Source organism: Podarcis gaigeae (genome assembly GCF_964106915.1).
Source record: "Podarcis gaigeae genome assembly, chromosome: 10".
Lineage (NCBI taxonomy): Eukaryota > Metazoa > Chordata > Lepidosauria > Squamata > Lacertidae > Podarcis > Podarcis gaigeae.
In genome coordinates, this window is record NC_139686.1 from 36241316 (window position 1) to 36254538 (window position 13223).

A 13223-nucleotide genomic window follows, 5' to 3' on the forward strand; every position below is an offset into this window, starting at 1 on the left:
GGAGGGGCGGGGCGAAGCGAGGAGGCTCCATGGGCTGATCTTGGGGGGGAGGGGGGTGCCCTAAGGCGAGGCAGCCTCCTCGGCCCCGATCCCCTCAGCCTGACGTGAAAGGAGGAGGGCCTAGCTGGTCCCGGGGCGGCTGGCTGCCTTACTTCCCTCGCGCAATAGCTAGAATCTCCTGCAATTTGCAATTTGGAAGCGGGAAAAGCGCCTCCCTTTCTTTTCAGTGAGAGTTGCCCCCCCCCAACATGCCATATTTGTAGTGATGACTAGTTTAAACTCGCGCAAGCATTGACAAGAATTTCATAGTTTAGGGAGTGCGCACGGACAAGGCTCGATCCAGTTCACTCCAGATGGCAGCCGCCCGAGCTGTGTACAGGCACCTCTCAGGAGGGCTCTTCCTTTAGGTATAGGATTACAGAGTGGTGCGCATCTCCCATATCGGATCCTTCAGTTTCTCAATGAATGGAAACTCCAAGGAATATGAGTGGCCTCCATTTCCTTAGATCCACTCGGTACTCCGAGTGCCTCATTGTGTCAGTTGAGCAAGAGGGAGAAAACAGGTGCCCAGGCGCTGGGAGTATCCCCCTGAATATTAGTGCTACACCCGCAGTGTACTAGACTGGTTTCTGAGCTGGTGATGCAAAATAGTTGAAAATTTCAAGGCTGAACTGCAATGTGAAATTCTGGACCGTTGCAGTCAAGCAAAACTAGGATATGGGGACTCCTACCAAAGATCTCGCATTAATATACCAACCCTGAACTTCACATGGAACACAGCAGCAGTGGAGTGCAAAAGTACACTTAGCCCTTGGGTTCTCCCAATAAATGCCTGATAAATTCTGGACATGGTTCCATTATATTTTGAAGTAATACACATAGCCCAGTATTTCCATACTGGAATTATGATGTCATGAGGGTTCAAAAGCCTTTATGGTCAAAACAAATATCGATAGCCTGCAAGTTTTAGCTAAGATTACAAGTGAAGCAACATTTATCTGAGTGTACTATCAACAGGCTGCCTTTCCCCCCACCCCAATAGAGTCTGAAGATACGAAGATTAAACATTTACAGATGTATTTCTTTTTTTAAAAAATCTTGCCTTATCTTAAGTGGTCACCTAAAGAAATACAAGGTTGTCTCCAAATAAGTTTTACTCAGAATTGAAATTAATAGATCTAAGTCATGTCCTTTAATATTAATAGGCCTGCTCTGAGGGCTAGCATTACATACAGCCCATGGTGTTTAGCATGTATTTCACGTTATTGCTGCATCACTGATGGAATAAGCAGCATAACTTGTTGTTGTTTAGTCGTTTAGTCGTGTCCGACTCTTCATGACCCCATGGACCAGAGCATGCCAGGCACTCCTGTCTTCCACTGCCTTCCAGTTTGGTCAGGCTCATGTTTGTAGCTTTGAGAACACTGTCCAACCATCTCGTCCTCTGTCGTCCCCTTCTCCTTGTGCCCTCCATCTTTCCCAACATCAGGGTCTTTTCCAGGGAGTCTTCTCTCCTCATGAGGTGGCCAAAGTATTGGAGCCTCAACTTCACGATCTGTCCTTCCAGTGAGCACTCAGGGCTGATTTCCTTAAGAATGGATACGTTTGATCTTCTTGCAGCCCATGGTACTCTCAAGAGTCTCCTCCAGCACCATAATTCAAAAGCATCAATTCTTCAGCGATCAGCCTTCTTGATGGTCCAGCTCTCCCTTCCATACATCACTACTGGGAAAACCATGGCTTTAACTATACGGACCTTTGTTGGAAAGGTGATGTCTCTGCTTTTTAAGATGCTGTCTAGGTTTGCCATCGCCTTTCTGCCAAGGAGCAGGCGTCTTTTAATTTCGTGACTGCTGTCTCCATCTGCAGTTATCATGGAGCCCAAAAAAGTAAAATCTCTCACTGCCTCCATTTCTTCCCCTTCTATTTGCCAGGAGGTGATAGGACCAGTGGCTATGATCTTCGTTTTTTTGATGTTGAGCTTCAGACCATATTTTGCGCTCTCCTCTTTCACCCTCATTAAAAGGTTCTTTAATTCCTCCTCACTTTCTGCCATCAAGGTTGTGTCATCTGCATATCTGAGGTTGTTGATATTTCTTTCAGCGATCTTAATTCCGGCTTGGGATTCATCCAGCCCAGCCTTTCGCATGATGAATTCTGCATGTACAGTAAGTTAAATAACCAGGGAGACAATATACAGCCTTGTCGTACTCCTTTCCCAATTTTGAACCAATCAGTTGTTCCATATCCAGTTCTAACTAGCTTCTTGTCCCACATAGAGATTTCTCAGGAGACAGATGAGGTGATCAGGCACTCCCATTTCTTTAAGAACTTGCCATAGTTTGCTGTGGTCGACACAGTCAAAGGCTTTTGCATAGTCAATGAAGCAGAAGTAGATGTCTTTCTGGAACTCTCTAGCTTTCTCCATAATCCAGCGCATGTTTGCAATTTGGTCTCTGGTTCCTCTGCCCCTTCGAAATCCAGCTTGCACTTCTGGGAGTTCTTGGTCCACATACTGCTTAAGCCTGCCTTGTAGAATTTTAAGCATAACCTTGCTAGCATGTGAAATAAGTGCAATTGTGCGGTAGTTGGAGCATTCTTTGGCACTGCCCTTCTTAGGGATTGGGATGTAGACTGATCTTCTCCAATCCTCTGGCCACTGCTGCATTTTCCAAATTTGCTGGCATATTGAGTGTAGCACCTTGACAGCATCATCGTTTAAAATTTTAAATAGTTCAGCTGGAATATCATCACTTCCACTGGCCTTGTTATTAGCAGTGCTTTCTAAGGCCCATTTGACTTCACTCTCCAGGATGTCTGGCTCAAGGTCAGCAACCACACTACCTGGGGTGTACGAGACATCCATTTCTTTCTGGTATAACTCCTCTGTGTATTCTTGCCACCTCTTCTTGATGTCTTCTGCTTCTGTTAGGTCCTTTCCACTTTTGTCTTTTATTATGGTAATCTTTGTACGAAATGTTCCTTTCATATCTCCAATTTTCTTGAACAGATGTCTGGTTTTTCCCATTCTATTGTTTTCCTCTATTTCTTTGCATTGCTCGTTTAAGAAGGCCTTCTTGTCTCTTCTTGCTATTTTTTGGAATTCTGCATTCCATTTCCTGTATCTTTCACTATCTCCCTCACATTTTGCTTGCCTTCTCTCTCCCGCTATTTGTAAGGCCTCGTTGGACAGCCACTTTGCTTTCTTGCATTTCCTTTTCACTGGGATGGTTTTAGTTGCTGCCTCCTGTATAATGTTACGAGCCTCCATCCATAGTTCTTCAGGCACTCTGTCCACCAAATCTAAATCCTTAAACCTGTTCCTCACTTCCACCTTATATTCATAAGGGATTTGACTTAGATTGTATCTTACCGGCCCAGTGGTTTTTCCTACTTTCTTCAGTTTAAGCTTGAATTTTGCTATAAGAAGCTGATGATCTGAGCCACAGTCAGCTCCAGGTCTTGTTTTTGCTGACTGTATAGAGCTTCTCCATCTTTGGCTGCAGAGAATATAATCAATCTGGTTTTGATGCTGCCCATCTGGTGATGTCCATGTGTAGAGTCGTCTCTTGTGTTGTTGGAAAAGAGTGTTTGTGATGACCAGCTTGTTCTCTTGGCAGAACTCTATTAGCCTTTGCCCTGCTTCGTTTTGAATTCCAAGGCCAAACTTGCCAGTTGTTCCTTTTATCTCTTGACTCCCTACTTTAGCATTCCAATCCCCTATAATGAGAAGAACATCCTTCTTTGGTGTCATTTCTATAAGGTGTTGTAAGTCTTCATAGAATTGGTCAATTTCAGTTTCTTCAGCACCAGTGGTTGGTGCATAAACTTGGATTACTGTGATGTTAAAAGGTCTGCCTTGGATTCGTATTGAGATCATTCTATCATTTTTGAGATTGCATCCCAGTACAGCTTTCACCACTCTTTTGTTGACTATGAGGGCCACTCCATTTCTTTTACGGGATTCTTGCCCACAGTAGTAGATATGATGGTCATCCAAACTGAATTCGCCCATTCCCGTCCATTTTAGTTCACTGATGCCCAGGATGTCAATATTTATTCTTGCCATCTCATTTTTGACCACATCCAACTTATCCAGGTTCATGGTTCTTACATTCCAGGTTCCTATGCAATATTTTTCTTTACAGCATTGGACTTTCCTTTCGCTTCCAGGCATATCCGCAACTGAGTGTCCTTTCGGCTTTGGCCCATCCGCTTCATCAGCTCTGGATCTACTTGTACTTGTCCTCCGCTCTTCCTCAGTAGCATGTTGGACGCTTTCCGACCTGAGGGGCTCATCTTCCAGTGTCATAACTTTTATATACCTGTTGCCTTTGTCCATGGAGTTTTCTTGGCAGGGATACTGGAGTGGCTTGCCGGTTCCTGCTCCAGGTGGATCACATTTGGTCAAAACTCTCCACTATGACCTGTCCATCTTGGGTGGCCCTGCACGGCATAGCTCATAGTGTCTCTGAGTTATTCAAGCCCCTTCACCATGGCAAGGTAGTGATCCATGAAAGAGAAGCAGCATAACTAAATACAGTTTATTAATGCACTATTAACTAGCTCTATTGGAGGTAGCCTATGTGATTAATAGAAATGGAATATTCTGTGTTTGAGTTGCAACACAAGATAAATAGTAACCAAACAAAAGGGATGTCTGATTACTCTTACATCCTGACCCACATCCCTACAGAATTAATCAGAGCAAAACTTTCAGAATATGATCTGCTCAGACAGTGGTCATAAATGGAGGTCCCCACTGAAGTGTGTGCAGGAATGTCCTATGAAGACTGAGTTTACCTCTACCTTTCTGTTTTAACTTTTTATATTGCATTTCCCGTTATATGATCACATTGCCCTTCCTGGCACCGGAGTAATAATGCCACACCAGCCAAAGGCGTCTTTGGAAATCATTCCTATATCTGAGGCTTGTCCAGAATGTCTGTTTTGGCTAGCAGGAGCAAGTAGGAATGATGAAAGTAGCAGATAAAAAGGATAACTGTCTGGAGGGAAGATCCTAAAAAGCAGCAGTTCCTTTTGTCTCTCCTATTACAGCTCCCTGCATTCTTCTAGGAACCTGGGAAAGTCCCTCTCTGGGCATGTTTCAGATGCATGCAATGGCAATAACTTTTACAAACTGAAGACAAATACTACTGTTTTCAGTGCTCCATGACAGATGTTAGCATCTCTCTTATGGTTCTCTCTCTCCCCACCCCCATGGATGGTTCTCCTAGGCACATTTGTACTGGAGCCAAGACTTATGCTGCAAATCTAATTTTGCTGTCATTTCAAAACAAGAAGCAACCATGCTTTTTTGGCTCTTAGCCAAGCAATTCGTTGCATATTTGTGTGCAAGAGAGAGCTAAGGATAAGCGAAGTTGTTGCATTTGTTAAAAGTTTTAATGTGCAGATAGATTAGCTTGCTTCTTCAAGTGTACTGGAAACCTAACCTGTAGGGCATATATATATATATGTATGTATGTATATATATATATATGGGTTGTCCTGGGTCGTCCTGGTTTGAAATCCTGGTACCCTAACTTTCATTATGTATGTATGACTGCCATGAGGTTGTAGCGTCCAGTCATCTCCTGTCCTGACAGTGATGAATGTACATGTAAATGTTCTCCAGTGACAGAAACTAGATCCCAGGCTGTTTGTCCATACTCCAAGTGATGTAAAATAGAATGTGGTGCAACTTCTGTATAATAAACAGTCCATGTTTTGGATATGCAGTAACATCTCCGTGGCACCTTTTCTGCCTTTGACCTTGCATTTCTGTCATATGCTATTCTTGAAATTTATCCAGTGCCTGGATTCCAAGCAATAATCAATTCAGAATACAGTACACACAAAATGTTCATTTTATGCCTTACGAGTTAACAGATGCTGCAATCCTAAGCTTGCCTACCCAAAAGTAAGTCCTACTGAATATCGTGGAGTTAACTCCTTGTTAAATGTCATTAGGATTGAATCCACAGGTGCATGTCTTAAGCCCTCTTTACAAGATTACCTATGCAATACTTGTTGAATGGCAGCAAAAATGTGGCAGATCATAGAAGGCAATGAGTTTAATTCTAAAAACATGGACTTTCATAGGAAAATGTTTGCTTCTGGTGTGTCAAAACTGAAGCTGAAGTTTGCTGTCAATTTTAGGTCTCAAGTACAGTTGGTTTGTGGCACTTCACTCTGAAACATACCACTTGGGAGTCCGGCTCATTTTCAAGGACTCATAAATTCTGTGCCAAGTGTTTAGAATCAGCATCAGTTCACTAGACCCCTGCCTGCAAAGTTAAAGTTGTAATGAGAGAGAGAGAAAATGAAAGCAGTTTCTTGCAAAGAGAACTATATTTAATATTCTCAGGACTGTTTCTGCTGGTTTAGAATCCATCAAGTAACAGAGATCAACAAATCAATTTCACACAGCCATTTTATGCTTATTGTGCGTTTCACATATTCTTGTCTATTTTTTGTCACACTTATGTTTACCATAAGTTTCCTTTGCATGCTAAATGTATTTTTTCCAATTACATTAAAGCTAAGTAACAGTGTATGCTGCAGCCCATTGGCAAGACACATAAATTAAAATGTGTCTACTCCCAAGCATAATAATAATAATAATAATAATAATTTATACCCCACCCATCTGGCTGGGTTTCCAAGCCATTAGTTTTAATATAATAAATTAGAAATAGAGACAATTTACCAAACTTCCCTGTTATGTAATTATTCTGCATCATTGTACGAAACAGTTATGGTCACTTTCATCTGAAAACTACACCATGATGGTAAAACACAGAATTCATTCAACGTATCAGGTAGCAGCTTCCCACTTTCACAACCAATACCTGATCAGATATGGAATCTGCTTCTGGCTACGGAAGTGATGGTGTGACAAGCATTAAGAAGATAGGAATGGACTACAGAAATCCTAGTGTGCAGAAAGGGCATGTAGTAGAAACATCATGGTGCTGAATCTTATTCACTCTTTTTTTCCATCCTGGAAAACATTAAAATACTATTCAGCCTTCTTCTTTGTTGAGACCAAATTATGTTTAATGTTTATACTGCAGCATGATTAGGACTGTCCACATCTCTTTCTATTTCTAAAAAATAAATAAGTCTGTCTCCCCATCTGGAATGGGACTGTTTATGGAAAACAGGGGTGTAACCCTATCCCCTGAGCTGTGTTTGCTTGTCAAAACACCCTGAGGTGTTATTCCCCCTCACCCCCAAAAAAGTGTTATTGGTAGACACTATCTCTACGAGATGCCAGCACCTCACAGCATGGCTATCATCACCATGTTAAGCATTTGTCTTTGCAAGAACAAGATTTTCTGCTTCAAACCTGTTGTTTTTCCAGGGCAAGGTCTTGTAGGAATACATTCCAGAGACAATATGCCTTTAAAACAAGACTCTGCCTGTGCTGAGTGGTGTTCAGTTTCCCCTGAGGTGGGTTTTCATTGCAAAGAACTGGATGTTTTGCTTGTAGATTATTCTGATGTTAGAATACACAACAATAGTTTACACACACACACACACACACACACACACACACACACACACACACACTGCACCCCTGGTGGTGCCTTTAAACCAAATATACTGCTGGAACACCCTGCCAGCAGAAAAACTGACAGGGTAGAGTCATGGGCAGAGAAACAGCGCAAATGCCACATTAACATCACAGAAACCTTGTTGGATCAGGCCATAGGTTTATCTAGTCCAGCAACCTGTTCTCACAGTGGCCAAGCAGATGCCTGTAGGAAGCCCACAAATGGGATATGTGTGCAACAGCAGTCATTCCACACTCTTACAGCCTGTGACCAAAACACCTCAGCCCTGGCACATTTATTTATTTGATTTTTTTTTTTAAATTGAATTTCTCATTCACTTTATCTTGCCCGGGGCCACCCAAAGCAACTTAGAACCAAACAGACAATAAACCCCAGTCAGATATATTAAAACCAAGAGGAAAGAGAAACACATTATTAAAAACACCCCACCCACTTCTAAAATGTCTCAGACAGTTAAAGGCCAAAGGCCTGGTCATAAAGGAAAGTTTTGGCCTGGTGCCTAAAGGTATATAATAATGGCACTCTCAGGTGGACTCCCTTGATAGGAAATGGAGAAGGGGTGGTTTGTGCTACAGAGAAGCACTTTACAAAGCGTTTGCAAAACCAATGAGCGGTATGTGGTTAGCATGTCTAACCAGGGCATGGAAGATCAGGGTTCAAATCCTCATTCTGCCACAAAGCTCACTGGGTGACTCTCAGCACAACCTGCCTCCTCACTTATGAGGAGAACATAAGGGGGAGAGAACCACACATGCTATTGCTACATCAGGCTCCTTGAGGGATAGGTGGGATATACATGTATTAAGAAACAAATTCATAAATATAAAATGGTTCTTCTGAGGAGACACAGGAACGTGAGCATGTGCCAAGACTTTCTCCTCCCAGAACCTTAGCACGAACCTTGCCTCAAGCACAAGCACTCACCAACAACTGGGATGCCTGAATTGAGTATATATATATTGCCTGAAGATAACATGAGTAAGTACCTTGCTGTAACCTGGCTTTGGTCAATTTCTGGATGGGAGACCACCTGGGAATACCATGTGTGTCACCTTGAGTTTTGTGGTTGAAGACACGATAGAAACGTAATAAATGATCAATAATTAAAAGTAACCAGCATTACCAATGAAATAAATAACATTCAATCCATTATATGCTCCTCAGTATGTGCCAGCATACTAATTGTGGTTTCTAGTTCAATCCTGCATGGGTCTACTCAAATATCGTCCCAGGGTTGTGAGTGTAGGATTGCAGCCTTCAGGTGCCTTTGGTTACTGCTCTACCTCCTACTCCCTGTTCAATTTGGTTTTCTACTAAGACAATGAAGGTGCAAGTTTTCTTGCAGCAATTACACATGGGTTACATTTACTTTTGTCCCTGTGGAGCAATATGGCACAACTCTTGCAATAGTTAATTGATGAAACATTGTTAAAGGGACATGAGGCTCTCAGTTAACGATACACCTTAGAATTGCAGGGGATGGGATTCCTCTCGGTTTACCTGCAGTCCCTGCTGCTTTTGTGCATTGTGGATACTTATGAATGACACTTGTGAAAATGCCTTTAGATCTTCTGCATGTAGTGTATCCAAGGCTAAAAAAAAAAAATTATCTCCTTTGAGAAATACAGTTGAACCTCGGTTTTCAAACGTAATCTGTTCCAGTAGATAGTTTGCTTTCTGAAATGTTGGAAAACCGAAAACTCAGTACGGAAGCCTCAAGACAATAGGGCAGGCATGTCCAAAGTCCAGCCAGGGGGCCAGTTGTGGCCCCGGGCTGGTTTCAAATAGCCCCCCAGGCAATTTTGAAAAAGCAATCTCTTGCAGCCCCCGAGTGCCTGCCCACCAAAGCCATTTCCTTTTTGCGGGCTCGTCATGAGTTCTCCCCTCTGCGCAGGGGGCGCGGCTAGCCCCTGCGCCATTAGGGAGTCCCCGGCTGCATCACTCCTTGGGTTGAACAATCTGGTTGGCCGGGGGGCGTGGCTAAATAAATAAATACTACAGTACACATTCGGGATGTTGATGCTGCAGCGATGGCGATGGCAGAGGGGCAGCTGCTTTCTTGACCCAGTGCCGGATTTATGTATAGGCCGGCTCTCACGCATGTTCACTTCATCAAATCTGGTCCTCTTTGAAAAAAGTTTGGACACCACTGCAATAGGGAAACTCAATATGGAAGCTGTTTTGCACGTTCGGCTTCTGAAAATCGTTCGAAAACCAGAGCAGTTACTTCTGGGTTTTCAGCATTTGAAAGCTGAAACGTTCAACTACCGAGACGATTGAAAACTGAGGTTCCACTATTGGAGCCCCTAAAGTCACATTTGCAGAATGAGAATTACCTGTTCCCTGTTATCATCGCAGGAAAGGCTAGAGTTTCCTAAGCTGCTTTCTCCTACTGTTCTCACAGTTGTTGAGTAAGCGGTGGCTTGATTTCACGACTGCTTATCTGGCAGGGACAAAATTTGCACTCCATGCACTCTGCCCTTTGAGCAGATCCTGTTGCAATGCTGAGTATGTTGAAGCCCGTGATAGTAGAATGGAGATTATTTGGACCAAACTCCCATCTCAATTATACCAGACAACCTCACTGAACTCAAAGGGTTGCAGCTGAAACAAGAGTGGTTAGCTGCATATTTCTTTGGGGGACCAGCTTGGACCAGCAAAGATGAGTGAAGGACAGAGAATCATCATGTTCTCACATAGCAAGTTAATTGCATGGAAGCAACTAATGTATTGAAATGCAAAAATCAGGGGTGCTGTCACATGTTAATTGATTTCACTCACTTAATGTAACAAGTGGTTTAAACCCCAATTGAAAAAAATAAAATTAATAATAATAATAATAATAATAATAATAATAATAATAATAATATATACCCCGCCCATCTAGCTGGGTTCCCCCAGCACACTCCTTCTGCTCTGAAAACAAGGACACCAGAATGCAGAAGATATGTGTTCAAATAATCTCCGCTATACTTTGGAATGCGTTTCTAGCTCTGTTCAGATGTTTGCCAAGAATGCACAGAGGGAGGCCACACAAGCTAGCTTCACCCCCAGTGCCCTGTTCCTGTCAGCTGCAGCCTCAGACTCTAATGATGAAGAGCCATAGCTTAGTGGGATAGTATCTGCTTAGTATGCAGAAGGTCCCAAGTTCAATGTTCAGCAATTCCAAGTAGGGCTGGGACTGTCCCTTGTCTGAAATTCTAGGGAGCTGCTGCCAGTCAGTGTCGACAATACTGAGTTAGAGGGACTGATGGATTGACTCCTATAAGGCAGCTTCTTTACTGTGTGTTTCACATCACTTGCTACCTGAGTTCCATTGTCTGAAGATGCCAAGGATGGAACCACAGACCCCCTGCAAGTTAAGTGCATGAAACACAGTGGTAACTCGGCTTACATACGCTTCAGGTTACAGATGTTTCAGGTTACAGACTCCGCTAACCCAGAAATAGTATCTCAGGTTAAGAACTTTGCTTCAGGAGGAGAACAGAAATCGTGCTCTGGCGGCGCGGTAGCAGCGCAAGGCCCCCATTAGCTAAAGTGGTGCTTCAGGTTATGAACAGTTTCAGGTTAAGAATGGACCTCCAGAACAAATTAAGTTCTTAACCAGAGGTACTGAGCTATGGCTGCTCCTCAATCAGAAATGAGGCCAGAAGAGGTCTGTGGCACACATCCAGCTCTCATCTCCAACAGAGGGGAATAGCTAGGGGTGGGAGGCTGCCCCTGCTGCCCCACCCTCCTTCTGCTACCGGAGGTGGATTTAGGGCAGCACAGGGGGGGGGGGCAAGGCACAAGGGGCAAAGGGCCACCTTCCCACCTACTTCCCAAACCCTAGTTAGCACTTGCCCACCTTTGGGAAGGAGGTAGGGGGCTCTAGGATTCTGCCAGAGCCTTGTACCACCTTCCCAAAGCCTGATGCCCCCCATTCCTGCCTTTGGGGAGGTGGCATGTCTGCCCCTGCTGCTACCTAAGGCAATTGCCTCACTCTGCCTAATGGTAGGGTCAGCCATGCCATCTGGAAAGCACCTTAGGTCAGAGATAAAGGCCACAGCAGTGACTGTTGGGAAATTTTGTCTCAAGGCTCCGCAGTCTCAATATCTTGAGTGGAAAGCAAATTGACAACTTAAAGGACAGAGTATTAAACCCGCATACACAGAAGGTCACTCAAGTGTGTTTAAAAAACTGCTTGCAAAAGGCCTTTCCCCTCTCAGGTGAAAACTGAAGCCTGGCCAGCAGAAATTGTACCATTTCCAAAGGCAGTTACCCGATTACTGTGAGAATGAGGATTTCTGGATCAGTTGACGCTTCCTTTCTCTACTGAGGTGCATGCAATTAAAGCTTGTTTTGTATCGCTGTAAGTGAAACCAGATATTAGTGAAATAATCCACTGTAGAGCTTTAAAGAGAACATAAACTAGAAGCTTGCTGAACAGTACATCTTTAATTGCTTTGGCCTGATTCTTACCTTGTGGGTTCCCCCCTTATTTGTTTGTTTGTTTGTAAAGCTACGGTTTGTAAATCTGAGAAATGGCTTCTAAAAATGCATCATCATTCTGCTGTCCAGGTATGTGTTGGGGAGAGGTGAACTTATCTTTGTGGCTCTTCAGGTGGGAGCCTTAGATCATTGAAACTACTGTACTTGATTAGTTATTGTGGGGAAGAGAAGGAAGGAAGGAAGGAAGGAAGGCGTGAAGGAGTGGCATTTTAGATGACTATATCTTGGTGTATAACTTCCAGAAGAAGTCTGATGCTCTTTTGTAAACATTAAACATACAGATGATAAGGGATGATGGCAAAGATTTACAGTGAAAAACGCCAGCAATCAATAATGTTGCAATTCACTTTTTTGGCGAGGTTCTGTACAGGCCAAAATAGAATTTCCTTCTCAGGTGCAAAAGCTGGATTTAAGGGGTGCTTCACAACAAGCGGTACTCTTGCATTTGTGATAGGAAAAGATGCAGACTTCCAATAGGAAGTCATGGGACATGCACCAATTGGCAACAAAGTAGGATGTCCACTCTGAAACTTTTGCAGGTGCAAACAGTACCTCGGGTTACAAATGCTTCGGGTTACAAACACTTCAGGTTACAAATTTCGCTGACCCAGAAGTAGTACCTTGGGTTGTGAACTTTGCCCCAGGATGAGAATGGAAATTATGCGCTGCCACCAGCGCGGTGGCAGCAGGAGGCCCCATTAGCAAAAGTGTGCCTCAGGTTAAGAACGGTTTCGGGTTAAGAACGGACCTCAGGAACGAATTAAGTTCATAACCCAAGGTACCACTGTATTGAAGTTGGAATCAATAACTTCCCCAATGCCATGTCTTGGGGAAATGGCTTCACAGACCAAACTGAACCAATTGCAGGCCAAGATTGGCCTGTGAGACAGAGGTTGCCTACTACTGATCTATATGAACAAGGTACTACTACACATTTGCATTCTATACTGTACTTATATGGGTGATTTCAGTGCTTAGATGGAAAACAACTTGTTATTACTCCTTTAAACTGCAATTTTCTTCTTGTCTCTCTGGCTGTCTTTCTCTATCAGAGTTGGCAGGGAGAAAACTACTTCAAATGAGCTGAACAAATCAGGATTGGGTGGAAGAGGGCAGACTGGAACAATGGAAAAAGTAGACCTCCTCTGTTCC

General features: G+C 43.4%; 2 long non-coding RNA genes across 3 annotated transcripts in view; one reads left to right on the forward strand and one right to left on the reverse strand.

The window, feature by feature from the left end:
- The first annotated feature begins 124 nt into the window (after positions 1–124).
- On the forward strand, positions 125–5489 carry LOC310825404. The gene is made up of 3 exons (XR_014555282.1): positions 125–612; positions 652–1300; positions 4544–5489. It is a non-coding gene; the product is annotated as an uncharacterized lncRNA (long non-coding RNA).
- Positions 5490–5514: 25 nt separating this feature from the next.
- The window catches only part of LOC310825392, a 74994-nt gene continuing 67285 nt past the window's right edge, over positions 5515–13223 (reverse strand). Inside the window, exons 3-4 of one of the 2 annotated variants that reach the window (XR_014555258.1) lie at positions 6852–7003; positions 5515–6287 (exon numbers count right to left, since the gene is read on the reverse strand). This is a non-coding gene — a long non-coding RNA (uncharacterized lncRNA). Of the gene's footprint in view, positions 6288–6638; positions 7004–13223 lie in introns of those variants that run through there. The other variant, XR_014555259.1, reaches the window with a different exon arrangement.